Source organism: Saccopteryx leptura, chromosome 4 (assembly GCF_036850995.1).
Source record: "Saccopteryx leptura isolate mSacLep1 chromosome 4, mSacLep1_pri_phased_curated, whole genome shotgun sequence".
Taxonomy (NCBI): Eukaryota; Metazoa; Chordata; class Mammalia; order Chiroptera; family Emballonuridae; genus Saccopteryx; species Saccopteryx leptura.
This window is the reverse complement of record NC_089506.1, coordinates 169,881,584-169,894,757: the sequence shown is the minus strand read 5'-3', so window position 1 is coordinate 169,894,757 and position 13,174 is coordinate 169,881,584. Positions and strand designations below refer to the sequence as shown.

The 13,174-nt window shown below is 37.4% G+C and overlaps 1 long non-coding RNA gene across 2 annotated transcripts in view; it reads right to left on the bottom strand.

Moving 5' to 3' along the window:
- LOC136403354 (uncharacterized) overlaps positions 1-13,174 on the bottom strand; it is a 102,070-nt gene that overhangs the window by 43,980 nt on the left and 44,916 nt on the right. For both annotated transcript variants that reach the window (XR_010751135.1, XR_010751136.1), the window contains exon 2: positions 2,619-2,708. This is a non-coding gene — a long non-coding RNA (uncharacterized lncRNA). The remainder of the gene's footprint in view (positions 1-2,618; positions 2,709-13,174) is intronic.

Here is a 13,174-nt window from a genome sequence, read left to right as displayed (position 1 = left end):
ACTATAGTTGAGTTTCATTCTTTTGCATGTGGTTTTCTAATTTTCCCAGCACCATTTATTGAAGAGGCTTTCTTTTCTCCATTGTGTGTTTTTGGCTCCTTTGTCAAAGATAATTTGCCCATATATATGAGGTTTTATTTCTGGGCTCTCGATTCTGTTTCACTGGTCTGTATGTCTGGTTTTCTGCCAATACCATGCTGTTTTGATTATTGTGGCTCTGTAGTATAATTTGAAGTCAGGTAGTGTGATATCCCCACCTTCATTCTTTTTCCTCAGGATTGCTTTGGCTATTCAGGGTTTTCTATGGTTCCATATAAACCTGTTAACTTTTTGTTCTATTTCTTTTAAAAAAATGACATTGGGATTTTGATGTGAATTGTATTAAATTTGTATATTGCTTTGGGTAATGTGGCCATTTTAACTATGTTGATTTTTCCAATCCATGAACATAGAATATTTTTCTGTTTCATTGTGTCTTTTTCTTTCAATAATGTTTTGTAGTTTCCAATATATAGGTCCTTCACATCCTTTGTTTATTCCTAGGTGGTTTTTTTCTTGTTGTTGTTGTTATTGCAATTATAAAAGGAATTTTTTTTAGTTCATTTCCTGATGTTCCATTGTTGGCATATAGGAAAGCAGTGGACTTTGTATATTGATTTTATATTCTGTGACTTTACTGTATTGGTTTATTGTTTCTAATAGTTTTTGCTGAAGTCTTTGGGGTTTTCTATTTACAAGATTATGTCATCTGCAAAAAGTGATACCTTTACTTCCTTCCTGACATGGATGCCTTTTATTTATTTCTCTTGCCTGGTTGTTCTGGCTAAAACTTCCAGAACTATGTTGAATAAGAGTGGAGAGGGTGGGAAACCTCATCTTGTTTCTGATTTTAGAGGAAAAGCCTTCATTTTTTCACCATTTAGTATGATATTAGCTGATGGTTTGTCATATCTGGCCTTTATTATGTTGAGGTCCTTCCCTTCTATTCTGATTTTATTGAGTGTTTTAAACATAAAGGGATGTTGTATCTTATCAAATGCCTTTTCTGCATCTATTGATAGGATCATACAATTTTTGTTCTTTGTTTTGTTGATGTGCTGTATTACAATGATTGATTTCCATATGTTGAATCATCCTTGTGTTCCCAGAATGAATTCCACTTGATCGTGATGTACTATTTTTTTTAATGTGTTGTTGTATTCGATTTGCTAGTATTTTGTTTAGGATTTTTGCATCTGTGTTCATTAGAGATATTGGTTTGTAGTTTTCTTTTTGTGTGTGTTGTCCTTGACAAGGTTTTGGTATGAGGGTTATGTTGGCCTCATTAAATGTGTTTGGAAGTAGTGTTCAAATTGCTCATATGAAGCCAAACTTGGTGTCATTAGAACAAAGTGTAAAGTTGGGGTTTTGTGGGGCCCTTCAGAAGTCAGGGCCCAGCGGGTGCGCCTGCCGTTAAATCCACCTCTGCTTGAACATCACTAGTTTATAAACTCTGACTTAGGTAGTAGTCTAGAGCAGTGGTCCCCAACCTTTTTTGGGCCACGGACTGGTTTAATGTCAGAAAATATTTTCATGGACCAGCCTTTAGGGTGAGATGGATAAATGTGTCACGCGACCTAGATAAGCGTCAAGAGTGAGTCTTAGACAGATGTAACAGAGGGAATCTGGTCATTTTTTAAAAATAAAACATTGTTTAGACTTAAATATAAATAAAATGGAAATAATGTAAGTTATTGGCTTCATATGTGCAATTTGAACACTAATAGTACATAATATTTTTTATTTATTTAAAAATATGGTTAACATGTATTTTGTCTCTTTTTTTAAGGGGCCCAATATTTTCTTCTGTGCCTGGGGCCTCAACCAACCTTAATCCACCTCTGTGCTCAGGTAGAATTTGGGCCATAGACATATTTGGTTTGCCTTCACATTAAACTATACAACTTTTAAATCAATTTAAAGATCTGGAAATTTCAGCACATCATGCAGACTTTTAACTGCTTTTGAAAATTGGACAGCATGGGACCCATACTCCCTGCATAGCAACAATTGGCCAGAATTGGGCAGTACCTGGCCAAAGCATTTTTTTTTTTTGGTCACTATCCATCCACAGTACAATTTGTTTACTTACATGACCTGCCTGTGCCCTGGAGCATTTTTCATATCCCCTGCTATGAATCAATGAAGAACACAAGCTCAAAAGCTCAGGACCACAGTCCCTTTGCTTAGTTTTCTGCTTAGTTTATATAATCTTAAAAATTAATATTGAACAGCAATACCCACACATAAAAAAATTAAAATAAGGTAGAAATGTTTATAGTAAAAAGTATAAGACCAGTGACCTCATAGATCTAACAATTCCCTTTCCTCAGTCCAAGAAATAATACTGGTAATAGTATCTTTTTTAGACATTTTCTATGAATATTTTTTTCTAATCTAACGAGAGTTTTCTATTGTTTGTAAGGTTGTACGTGTATATAAACACAGTTTTACAAAAGGATCCCACATACGCATGAGAGCAATGTGTTATAGTAAATTAATTACTTATATAATTAACAAAAATTCCTGATGAAATTTCCAAATATTAAAAAATGTTTTTTAATCATCTGGCTAATTACCTTCATTAGTCATCTTTTCAGCTCCTTTGTCACAAAAGAAATCCATCCTTTCAGTAGACATTCATTGAGTTCCCATATGTTCAAGGCACTCTGCAAGGTAAAGTGGAAAATACAAGGAAGAATTAAAGACAAAATCCACAACATTAACATAAGAAAAAAAGTGATTAATTCTTAAAAAAAATAAGGTGAAGGTATTGAATTTTGAATTAAACACGCCCCACTTTCAGTGAACCAAGTCTAGGATTTGAAGGGTACAAAAGTCCTAGAAATAATCCAAACCTGAAAAGGTAAATCAAAAGGAGAGGTTGAGCGGAGTGGGGAGGATGTAGGTGCTGCAGAGTTGGTCGGAGGTGGGCCAGCCAGGTGAGGTAGGAAGGAGGGCTCACTGATAAAGCATGACTTCCCAGAGCACAGACCTGAGGGCATTTGGTCTGGGTTCCGACAGATTAAAAACTACCCTCACTACCTGACTGCAGAGCCTCTTCTCTCCCAAGTAGATTTCAGTGACAATGTTGATAAAATGAAGTTGGGAAGAGAGAGTTTCAAAAATAAAAACAAAAGATGTACTCGTGAGAGACTTAAAGAGAAATAAATTTTGTCATAGCTCAGTTACCTGAAAACAATCCTTTTTGCTGTTGAATACTCTCCTTGAATTAGAGAATGGTAAAAACCACCAATCTTAAACCAAAACAAAACAAAACACCAAAACCAAACCAAAACCCATGTGGTCACCTTAAGTGCTGCCCCCACCCCTTGTAGTATTTCAGACAGTTGGGGCCTCTTGGAAATAATAGAAATACCCATCTGTTATAGATCTGCAGTTCCTTGTGGATGGAGACATTAAGGGGACCTACAGCACACCCAGAGTTCTTTCCAAAGAAATATCATCCTTCAAAAATCCTTTATCTTGATCTCCAGTAACCTGATGCCCAACGTGGATAAGGAGTTAAGAGCTATGCAACGCTAGGTTTGACATGTATAATGGCTATGTAAGATATTAATATTAGATGAAGCTGAGTGAAGGGTATATGGAAAGCTCTGAACTATTTTTGCAATTTCTTGTCAGTCTTAAACTATTTCAGAATACAATTATTTAAAAAAATGGTCATGCAACCAGTTTTCATTTTGCTTTGGAATGTATCTTTTTTTTAATGCCTCAGTTAGATGTTCTAATTTAAAAATTTCTTAAATGATTTTATGAATAATGCTAATTAAAAGAGTGATGAAATTGTTTGAATTATTCAAGCAAAAATATTCCTTGTTAGGAGGAGTGTTTTATTCTCTTTTCAGTGACTGAGGCTAGATTTCTTCATTGATAAACTTCATGGGATAATTGTCAGTCTCAATTTCTCTTGGTTTTGCTTTAGAGCTTTAGGTATGAATAAGTATCTTTCATAATAATTCCATGAGTCGACTTTTTTTTCCTTTTATCTAAATAGTGTATAAATATACCTGTTTGAAATATTAGTAGTACCACAATCAACAACTATTTATTGGTATTACTTTGCCAACAGGTTTTCCTTTCCATAACATGTTATACCAGTCTATAAATGTGTTCTGTTCTATAATAAATTATGTAAAATCAAATAATGAAAAATTTAAAAAACTCTATATCTTATAAATGCTATTAATTCACTTATTGAATAACATTACAGCCCACTTAAAAAGATTAAAGCTGTGGTCTCCAAAAAAAAAGAGCTCAATGTTCAGGTAGATTCATACTAACTGCCCAAATTTGCAAACTGAGATGTGATCCAAAGGAGTGGTAGTATCAGTACACGGATTCCAATGGACTTCAAAATTCATTTAGCTAACATTTCTCCATAAGAGTTTTTATAATAAATTAAGAAAATTTTTCTTATAATTCATATTTCTAATAGGTAGTGGCTATTATTTTGGAGGGGCATATATCAGCGATTTACATATTTCTATAATTTTCTAGAAAGCATTAGCCTTGCTTATGAATCATCAGAGTGATTGTTTATCCTTTTCATTCAAGAAAATTTCTGTCTAGATGGGATCTAGATGCTATTCAGCCCAACTGACCGCCCACCACTTGAATCTGCTTATTAAAATCTTCACTAAGCATTCATTTAGTTCAGTGTTACATGCCATGATTTGCGGAGCCCAAGGTTCTCAAAGGCAGTGCTTCAAGGATGACTATGGGGAAGAAGTGAAGGAACTGGGAAAAGTAAATGCTGGTCTGGTGTGGACCCAGTTCTCTTCATTCACTCACTGAACAACAGCAGCTGAGATGGCATTTGATATACTTAATTAGCTCTGTGTCACCCTTAATTTATAGAAAGTGTTCCATTGCTCAAGGAAGGGAACCTTGAGCTGAGTCTTAAGCATGAGTAGAAGTTAGCCATGCAAATATATGGTAATAGGGCACACTATTTAAGAGGCAAAATATGTTAAATAAACTACAGAGTAGTGAGAAAATGGCAGAGAGAAAAAATTCTCATGAAAGTAATAAGAAAACTCAAAAATCATCAGAGTCAGTTGTATCAGAACTCTAGATATTAACCAAAGGCTTGCAGCAATTTGGGGAGTGTTTATTTTAAAAAATGGAAGAAAAAAAAAGAAATTTAAAAATGGCTCTCAGTAAAAACAGTGAGATTTGTGGCATTTTAACTTGCCCTATTCCCATCTGACCTCTCTAGCTCCTCTCTAGCTAAACTTGAAAACCAACAGCTTGCAATCATGTTGAAAACTGGCAACCTGGTACCCATGGGAGGTTGCATAATGAAGTTGAACCCTTCAAAGCCTCATTCCCAGAGAACTGCCATCATTTGACTTGTCTGGTGGTTCCCTGTAAGACCATATTCATTAGGCTGTCTTTATTTGACATGCATCAGAGTGGCGCTGATCAAGTGAGGAAAATTTTTCCCTGCATGGGTGTTTGTCAAAACAATTAATATAAGTAGTTTAACTTTGTGGCTGCTAGGGATAACAGAGAAAGTTGGAATAAACAACAGGCTAGCCAAAAGATTAAAAGAAAAAGATAGAGAATACAATGTCCAAAGGGACTTTAAAAACCTCGACATATTCCTAGGAATCTAGATGATCAACTGCATGCATAGGGCTACGTATGCCCAAGGCTCTGTGCATGCACGGTGAGAAGAGAACTGAGAAAGCCCTAAACTCTCATATCTGGATGACCTTGAAGGTCTGTGCAAGTAGAAATAAAGGCTAATGTAGACTTGTAAACTTCCTGACAGAGTGCTGAAGGCATGACCCAACACACATACACAGCCCCTTAGCAAAGACTTACAGGTGCCAGGCATTTAAGGAAATCTCTGTCCAGTTGTTACCTGAACACTAAGCTTACTGAGCAGAGACTTCAGCAGCCACACATGACAAATGGCACACACTTTAGCATCCAGGAAAGTTGCTATAGCAAACAGATAATAACAAACAGTGACATCAACAAACTCTGGGAAGGGGGACAATCTGATTCCCATAGTTGTCAAAACTTATTTAAATATCCAGTTTTCAACAAAAAATTACAAGGTGAGCAAAGAAACAAGAAAGTATAAACAGGAGGAAAAAAAGTAATTAATAGGAACTGTCCTTGAAGAAGCCCAGATGTTAAAATCATTAGACAAAGACTAAATCAGCTACTGACTGATAAACACATGAAAAGATGCTCACTATCATTAATCATTAGGAAAACGCAAATCAAAACCACTTCACACCCACTAGGATGGCCATAATAAAAAAGACAGGCAATAATAAATGATGGAGAGAATGTGGAGAAATGAGAACTCTCATACATTGTTAATGGTAATGTAAAATGGTACAGCTGCTTTTGAAACAGCTGGAAGTTCCTCAAAACGTTTAACAGAGTATTACTATATGCCCCCAATATTTCACTTCTAGGTATATACTTAAGATAAATTAAAGTCATATGTTAAAGCAAAAATTTTATAGAAATGTTCATAGCGTTATTATGTATAGTAGCCAAAAAGCTGAACAACGCAAATGCCCATCAATTGATGAATGAATAAAAGTGTGGTCTACTCATAAAATAAAATATTATTTAATCATAACAAGCAATAAAGTATAAAGTACTAATACATGATACAACATGGATGAACTTTATGAAGGTTAATTTTATGTGTCAACTTGACTGGATCATGGGCTTCCTAGATATTTAGCTAAACATTTATTTCTAGATGTGTCTGTGAGAGTGTTCCAGCTGAGAATAGGATTTGAATTGGTGGACTGGGTAAACCAGATTGCCCTCCCCAAAATGCATGGACATCACCTAATCCACTGAGGGCCTGAAAAGAACAAGAAGGTGGAGGAAGGGAGAATGTGCTTTTCTGGTCTGACTGTATGAGCCAAAACATTGTTCTTCTGCCCTTGGACTGAGAATTGCACAAAATGACTCTCCTGGTTCTCAGGCCTTTGTACTCAGGCTGAACTACACCAGTGGTTTTCCTGGGTCTCCAGCTTGCAACTGGCAAATCATGGGACTTCATTTATATTAAATGTCTGAAATAGGCAACAACATAGACACAGAAAGTAAATTAGTAGTTGGCAGGAACAGGGTAGGAGGGCCAAAGACAATAAGGTGTGACTTCTAAAGGGTATGGGGTTTCTTTTTGGTGTGATAATATGTTCTGGAATTGGACAGTGGTGATGATGACACAATATTATGAATATACTAACAATCACTAAACTGTACACTTTAAAAGGGCTTTATGGTTTGTGAATCATATTTCAATAAAAAGTAAAATAACCTACATACTATTTAGACTACACTGAAATTATGTTAATATGAGAAATTTTCCTTTTAAAATATGATCTTGTGAAAAGAAAGAGTAGTGAAGAGAACAGAAGAAAAATGGATACTCAAGTGAGGATCTCTATGTGTCAGGCTTTGTACTGGATGCTGAGGTCATAGGAGGAATAACTTATAGTTCATGCCCTTAAGCTAGCTCAGTCTGAAAAGTCTAAAAAGGATGGCTCATGATACAAATCAAGAAATGCTGTCTGACCAGGCAGTGGTGCAGCGGATAGAGACATGAACTGAGACGCAGAGGACTCAGGTTTGAAGCCCTGAGGTCACTGGCTTGAGCAAGGACTCATCTGGTTGAGCAAGGCTCACTAGCTTGAGCCCAAGGTCGCTGGCTTGAGCAAGGGGTTACTCACTCTGATGTAGCCCCCGGTCAAGGCACATATGAGAAAGCAATCAATGAACAACTAAGGTGCTGCAATGAAGAACTGATGCTTCTCATCTCCTTTTCAGTCTGTCTGTCCCTCTCTGTCCCTCTCTGTCTCTAACACACACACACACACACACACACACACACACACACACACACACACACACAAGCTTTCAGTGAAGGCATTGTTAAAGGAATAACAAACAAGCCACAACCTGGAAGAAATGCTATAAATTATATATCTGATTGAAGAGCTTGTATACAGCCTGACCAGGCAGTAGCCCAGTGAATAGGGCATCGGCTTGGGATGCGGAGGATCCAGGTTCAAAGCCCCGAGGTCACTGGCTTGAGGGCAGGCTTATCCGGCTTGAGTACTGTTGTAGTAATATAATTTTATAGTAATTAAATATACAGAAATATAAAAAATATGGAAGATATACAAAAGTAATTAAGATATACTATTAAAATTAATTAAGTAAATTAAATAAAGTTATGCCATCTGGATAGGAATTAATATAATGGGTGCAGATGTGATAAACAGACTCTGACCTTCGAGCAGGGCCCAGTTAGTGTGTGTGTGAAGTTGTACATAGATAAGAAGTGGCTTGATGTCATAACTCTGTAAGTTAACATAAACAAGAAGCTTCCCTAGGAACATCTTAAAAGTGGCCTGATGTAACATTTCAGTAGATTAACTCTTCGTGTGTGGAGGTGCATGCAATTTAGCTTTACAAGGTACTATTTTGATTTGTAAAACTGATTAGCTTCTTCAGTTCCAGGCTGTTGTGCATTTAAATATTTTCTTAACAAAAAATGAATTAGTACTTTGGCTAAAATGTATAACAAATACTGTGAATGTATGGGTTAGGATAAATCGAGCAGGTACTGGAAAATAAATCACATGAAATATAATTTAGTCCATCATTTAAATGACAAACATTAGTGGTCTCCGTATAGGTATATTTTAAATCTACTAGTCAATGGTGATTTCCCCTGAATAGCCTCACCATTCCAATTCCAATATTTCACAGGATATTTCTAACCGGTAATTACAGATCATCTTCTATTATATTAAAAGTTCTGGCTGTGATGAATGTCGCAGTTGCCCGGTGGGTAGTCAAATGTATTCAGGTGTTACCAGCTCCTGTCAGATGTTTGACTAGTGGAACGTGTTTCATTCTGCTTTTACTAAAGAGAGTAAATGTATTCATTTAGACAGGTTTCTTGTTTCCATCTTTCTACTTAATCATTAAAATCAGTACTGGTTACTTCCAATAAAAATAATCTGCTTTTATTTTTCCACTCTAACTTATGTTTCAGTAAGTTAAAGTTATAATATTTGATATTATAAAGTTATAATATCTTCAAACACAAAGTAAAAAATGGGATTTAAATTGATTTTAATCTTGAGACATCCAGAAAAGCGTAAGTCAAGAACAATCAATGTACTGGCACAGGACTGGTGCTGAATGAACAATCTTGAAAATTCCCTCTGTTATCTCCCTTTTAAAAAAAGATTTTATATATTCATTTTAGAGAGGGGAAGAGGGGGGGGGGAAGAATGGGGGGAGAAGCAGGAAGCATCAACTTCCATATGTGCCTTGACCGGGCAAGCCCAGGGTTTTGAACATGCAACCTTAGCATTCCAGGTTGACGCTTTATCACTGCAACCACAGGTCAGGCCCTTCTGTTATCTCCTAATTTGCACATTTAACATTGCCAAAAAAAAAAAAAATGTGAAAAATAGAATAGAATATTGCCTTTGTTTTTGGAATGTGTGCCTAATTGAATTTACAATACTTCGTGAGGAAGTTCTTTGTTACATTTAGAGATTTCTCTCCTTTAACCAAGCTATTTCATGAGTGACCTTAGACCCCTCACTGGTCCTTTCTGACCCTTCTTGCTCCTGAGCCCTACATTGTTGGAGTCACCAGGATGTAGAAAACTGGCAGCCTTCTCTGGCAACCTGAGCACACCTCCCACAAGCCTATTCTTTATTTTTTTCTTTTTCAAAAACTCCAATTAAAGAAATTGAAATTCAAAGCAAAATCAAGAACACCTTGATTGAGTTGCTTTTGGGGGGGGGGGGGGGTTGAATCTCTTTTAGCGTCTGGTATGCCAGATCACTCAGTCATTGCAGGTTAGTATTGGGGCAGAATATCCTGTCCTACTGTATGTGAAAAGCTAAAGAAAGAAAAAATAGGTGGAGAAATAGATTGGCCAGTTTTAGGAGACCAAAAATATACCCTGAGCCAGATGATGAGCACTATTTCAAAGGATAATGTCCATTCTTTCTTAGCTATTTAATAAATAGGCTTTGTTGTCAGGCTCCCAAAGCTCCACCTGAATTGGCAGGGTTTCCTCAGCCAGAAGCAGTCTCCTTTGGTGAACTTGGGGGTTTGTACCCTCTCACTGCCAATACAGATGCTGTTCTTCAACAGTACCCTGGGGGGGGGGGCTGCCACTGATGTCTGCTGCCAAAGTCCCTGCAATGGTATTAGAAATGAGTCATAAGGAACAGAAGAGGTGACATCAGAGAAGTGGCAGCATGAGAGATACTCCTGGTCTCTCCCCTTAAAATTTCAACAAATTGAGCAACTATAATACAGCACAGGAACCTCATCTGGGCTCACAGCAGTGCCAGAAAGATTGGCACACTGAAGCGACTGAAGGTGGGATGGGTTTAAAAGGGGGGGGGGGAGATAAAATGCTCTCTGGTGGGTTCAGGAAAGGAGAGAAGCCAGAGGGCTGAATAAACTGAGGGATGGAGGCTGGTTTGGCTTTGGTTTTGTTTTGAGCCAGGAGAGACAGAGAGATTGAGGAGCAGAGGGAAGGAACTGAATTAAATCAGGCACAACCAAGTGCAGGGTCACAACCTGAGTTCCCGTGGTCTGCCTGCATCGCTCAGCTCTGCTTGTAATCGGCTGGCACTTGGTGGAGCACAGCCTGCAGCACTTGCTTAATCAGCATGCACTGGGTTCATGGTGCTTGGCTCACATGGAACTTGGCACATGCTCGCTCAGCATGCACTTAGCCTATGGAGTTCGGCTCCTGTGGTGCTCAAACAGTTGGCCCAAAGCACGTAGCCCACACTCTACCTGGGGCCCACACACTGCATAGTGTCGGAGAAGACCAAAGTGTGGTGCCCCCAGCCTCCCAAATCCCGCCTCCCTCCCCTTGTAGTAGGAAGAGTGGGAGACCCCCCACACCTGACTCTCTAGGACAGGGGTCTCAAACTCGCGGCCCGCGGGCCGCATGCGGCCCACCGAACAATTTTGTGTGGCCTGCAGACTAATCCATGAAGTTCAAAATATTTTGGATAAAATTAAGTAAGCCTAGGGGCCTACTTGTATTTTTCATTTCTCTAGCATCCTAGCTAGATATTAGCTTAGTTAACAGCAGTTGTGATGCGAACTACAGTTTCTGGTCGTTTTGTGACACTGAGTAAACTGCATGTACGATTGTGCTTGTTGTACTGATTTTTTTTTTGTTTTCAACTGCAGTGAGAAAAGTGTTGCATAACAGTTGCCTTTTGTAGACCTAGTGTGGCCCGCCGAGCGGCTGTGATCTTGCTTTGCGGCCCACATGCTGAGTTGAGTTTGAGATCCCTGCTCTAGGACCACTCTCTCCCTTGAGAGGCAGTGGTGCTTTGTGTTTGATCCCCTGGTCTGTTGAGATGTGGAGAGGAGAGCCCAGAAACACAAAAATTTCATTGCTAGAGCTGTAAAACTTTAAAGCCATAAAGCTGGAAAGCTGTAGAGCTGAAACTGTAAAGTCCTCACAACACACTCCACCCACCAACACGACTGAGGCCCTGCCTACATCATTACAGCAATGTCTTAGTGGGGTTCTGACCAAGAATCTCACAGAGCCAAAACTTGTAGTACAGCAACACCTACTGGAAAAAGAAAAGAGTAACCTCTCAAAATTGAAAAAAAAATGGCCTTTTCTCATTTTTTTCTGCTTTTTCTTTCTCTTTTTTAATTTGAATTTCATTATCCTTAGTTTTTATATTTTTTATTCCTAACTTTTTGTTAGTGTTTTACTTTTAATACCTTTTCTTTTACTTTTTTCTTCCCTTTTATACTTTTTGTTTTTTTCTCTTTTTCTCATGAATTTCATTTTTCTTCAAATTTTTATATTTTTTACTCTGGTTTTTTTTGGTGTTTTGTTTGTATTTGATTTCATTTTTCCTTTTTTCTCCTTAGTTCTTGCTCTTTGTTTTCTATAGCTTTTTCTTTTCTACTTATAATTATTTTTAGAATTTTTATTTTTTCACTGTATTTTTTATTTTTATTTTTTATTTTTTAATTGTCTCTTGTTAGAGGTTTTAACAATACCACTCTCAAATACCATCAAGGAAAAAGAAATCAAATATCATAGAACACAAGACAGAGATATAGTTCAGGAAGATAATGAAAAATCTCCAGGAAAAAACCCCTCAATTACCTGGAAACCTTGGAGTGAAATGACAGAGAACTCAAAATTGAAGTTCTACAAGTACTCAATGAGATACAAGAAAACACTGATAGGCACTTTAATAAGCTCAAAAACAAATTAATGAAAAAGAGTACTTCATTAAGGAGATTGAAACTATAAAAAGAAAACAACGAAACATTGATCTGTAGTGACACAGTGGATAATGCATGGACCTAGAATGCTGAGGCTGCCAGTTTAAAATCCTGAGCTTGCCTGGTCAAGGCACATATGAGAGTTGATTATTCCTGCTCCACCCCCTTCTCTCTCTCTCTCTCTTCTCTCTAAAATGAATAAATAAAATAAAATAAAATAAAGAACCAACCAGAGATGAAGAACTTAAACTGAAAAATGAGGTAGCAAGTTTAGCTAATAGAACATGTCAGATAAGGGAGAGAATCAATGACATTGAAGGCAGGCAACTAGAGATGCTACAGAAAGAAGAAGAGAGAGGCTCATGAATTAAAAAAAAACTGAGAGAGCTCTACAAGAATTGTCTAATTCCATCACAAAGAGCAATATAAGAATAATGGGTATATCAGAAGAAGAAGATAGGAAGAAGGGAATGCAGAGCCTATTTAAACAAATAATTGATGAAAACTGCCCATGCCTGTGGAAAGAGTTAGAGCCTTGAATCGAAGAAGCAAACAGAACACCAAGTTACCTCAACCTAAACAAACCTACTCCAAGGCACATCGTAATAAAACTGTCACAAATCAGTGACAAAGAAAGAATCTCCAAGGCAGCTAGGGAAAAGGAGAACATTACATATAAAGGAAAGCCCAGTAGGTCATCATCAGACTTCTCAGCAGAAACTCTAAAAGCCAGAAGAGAGTAGACCCACACTTTTAAAGTACTGAAAGAGAGCAATTACCAGTGAAGAATACTATATCCATCAAAGTTATC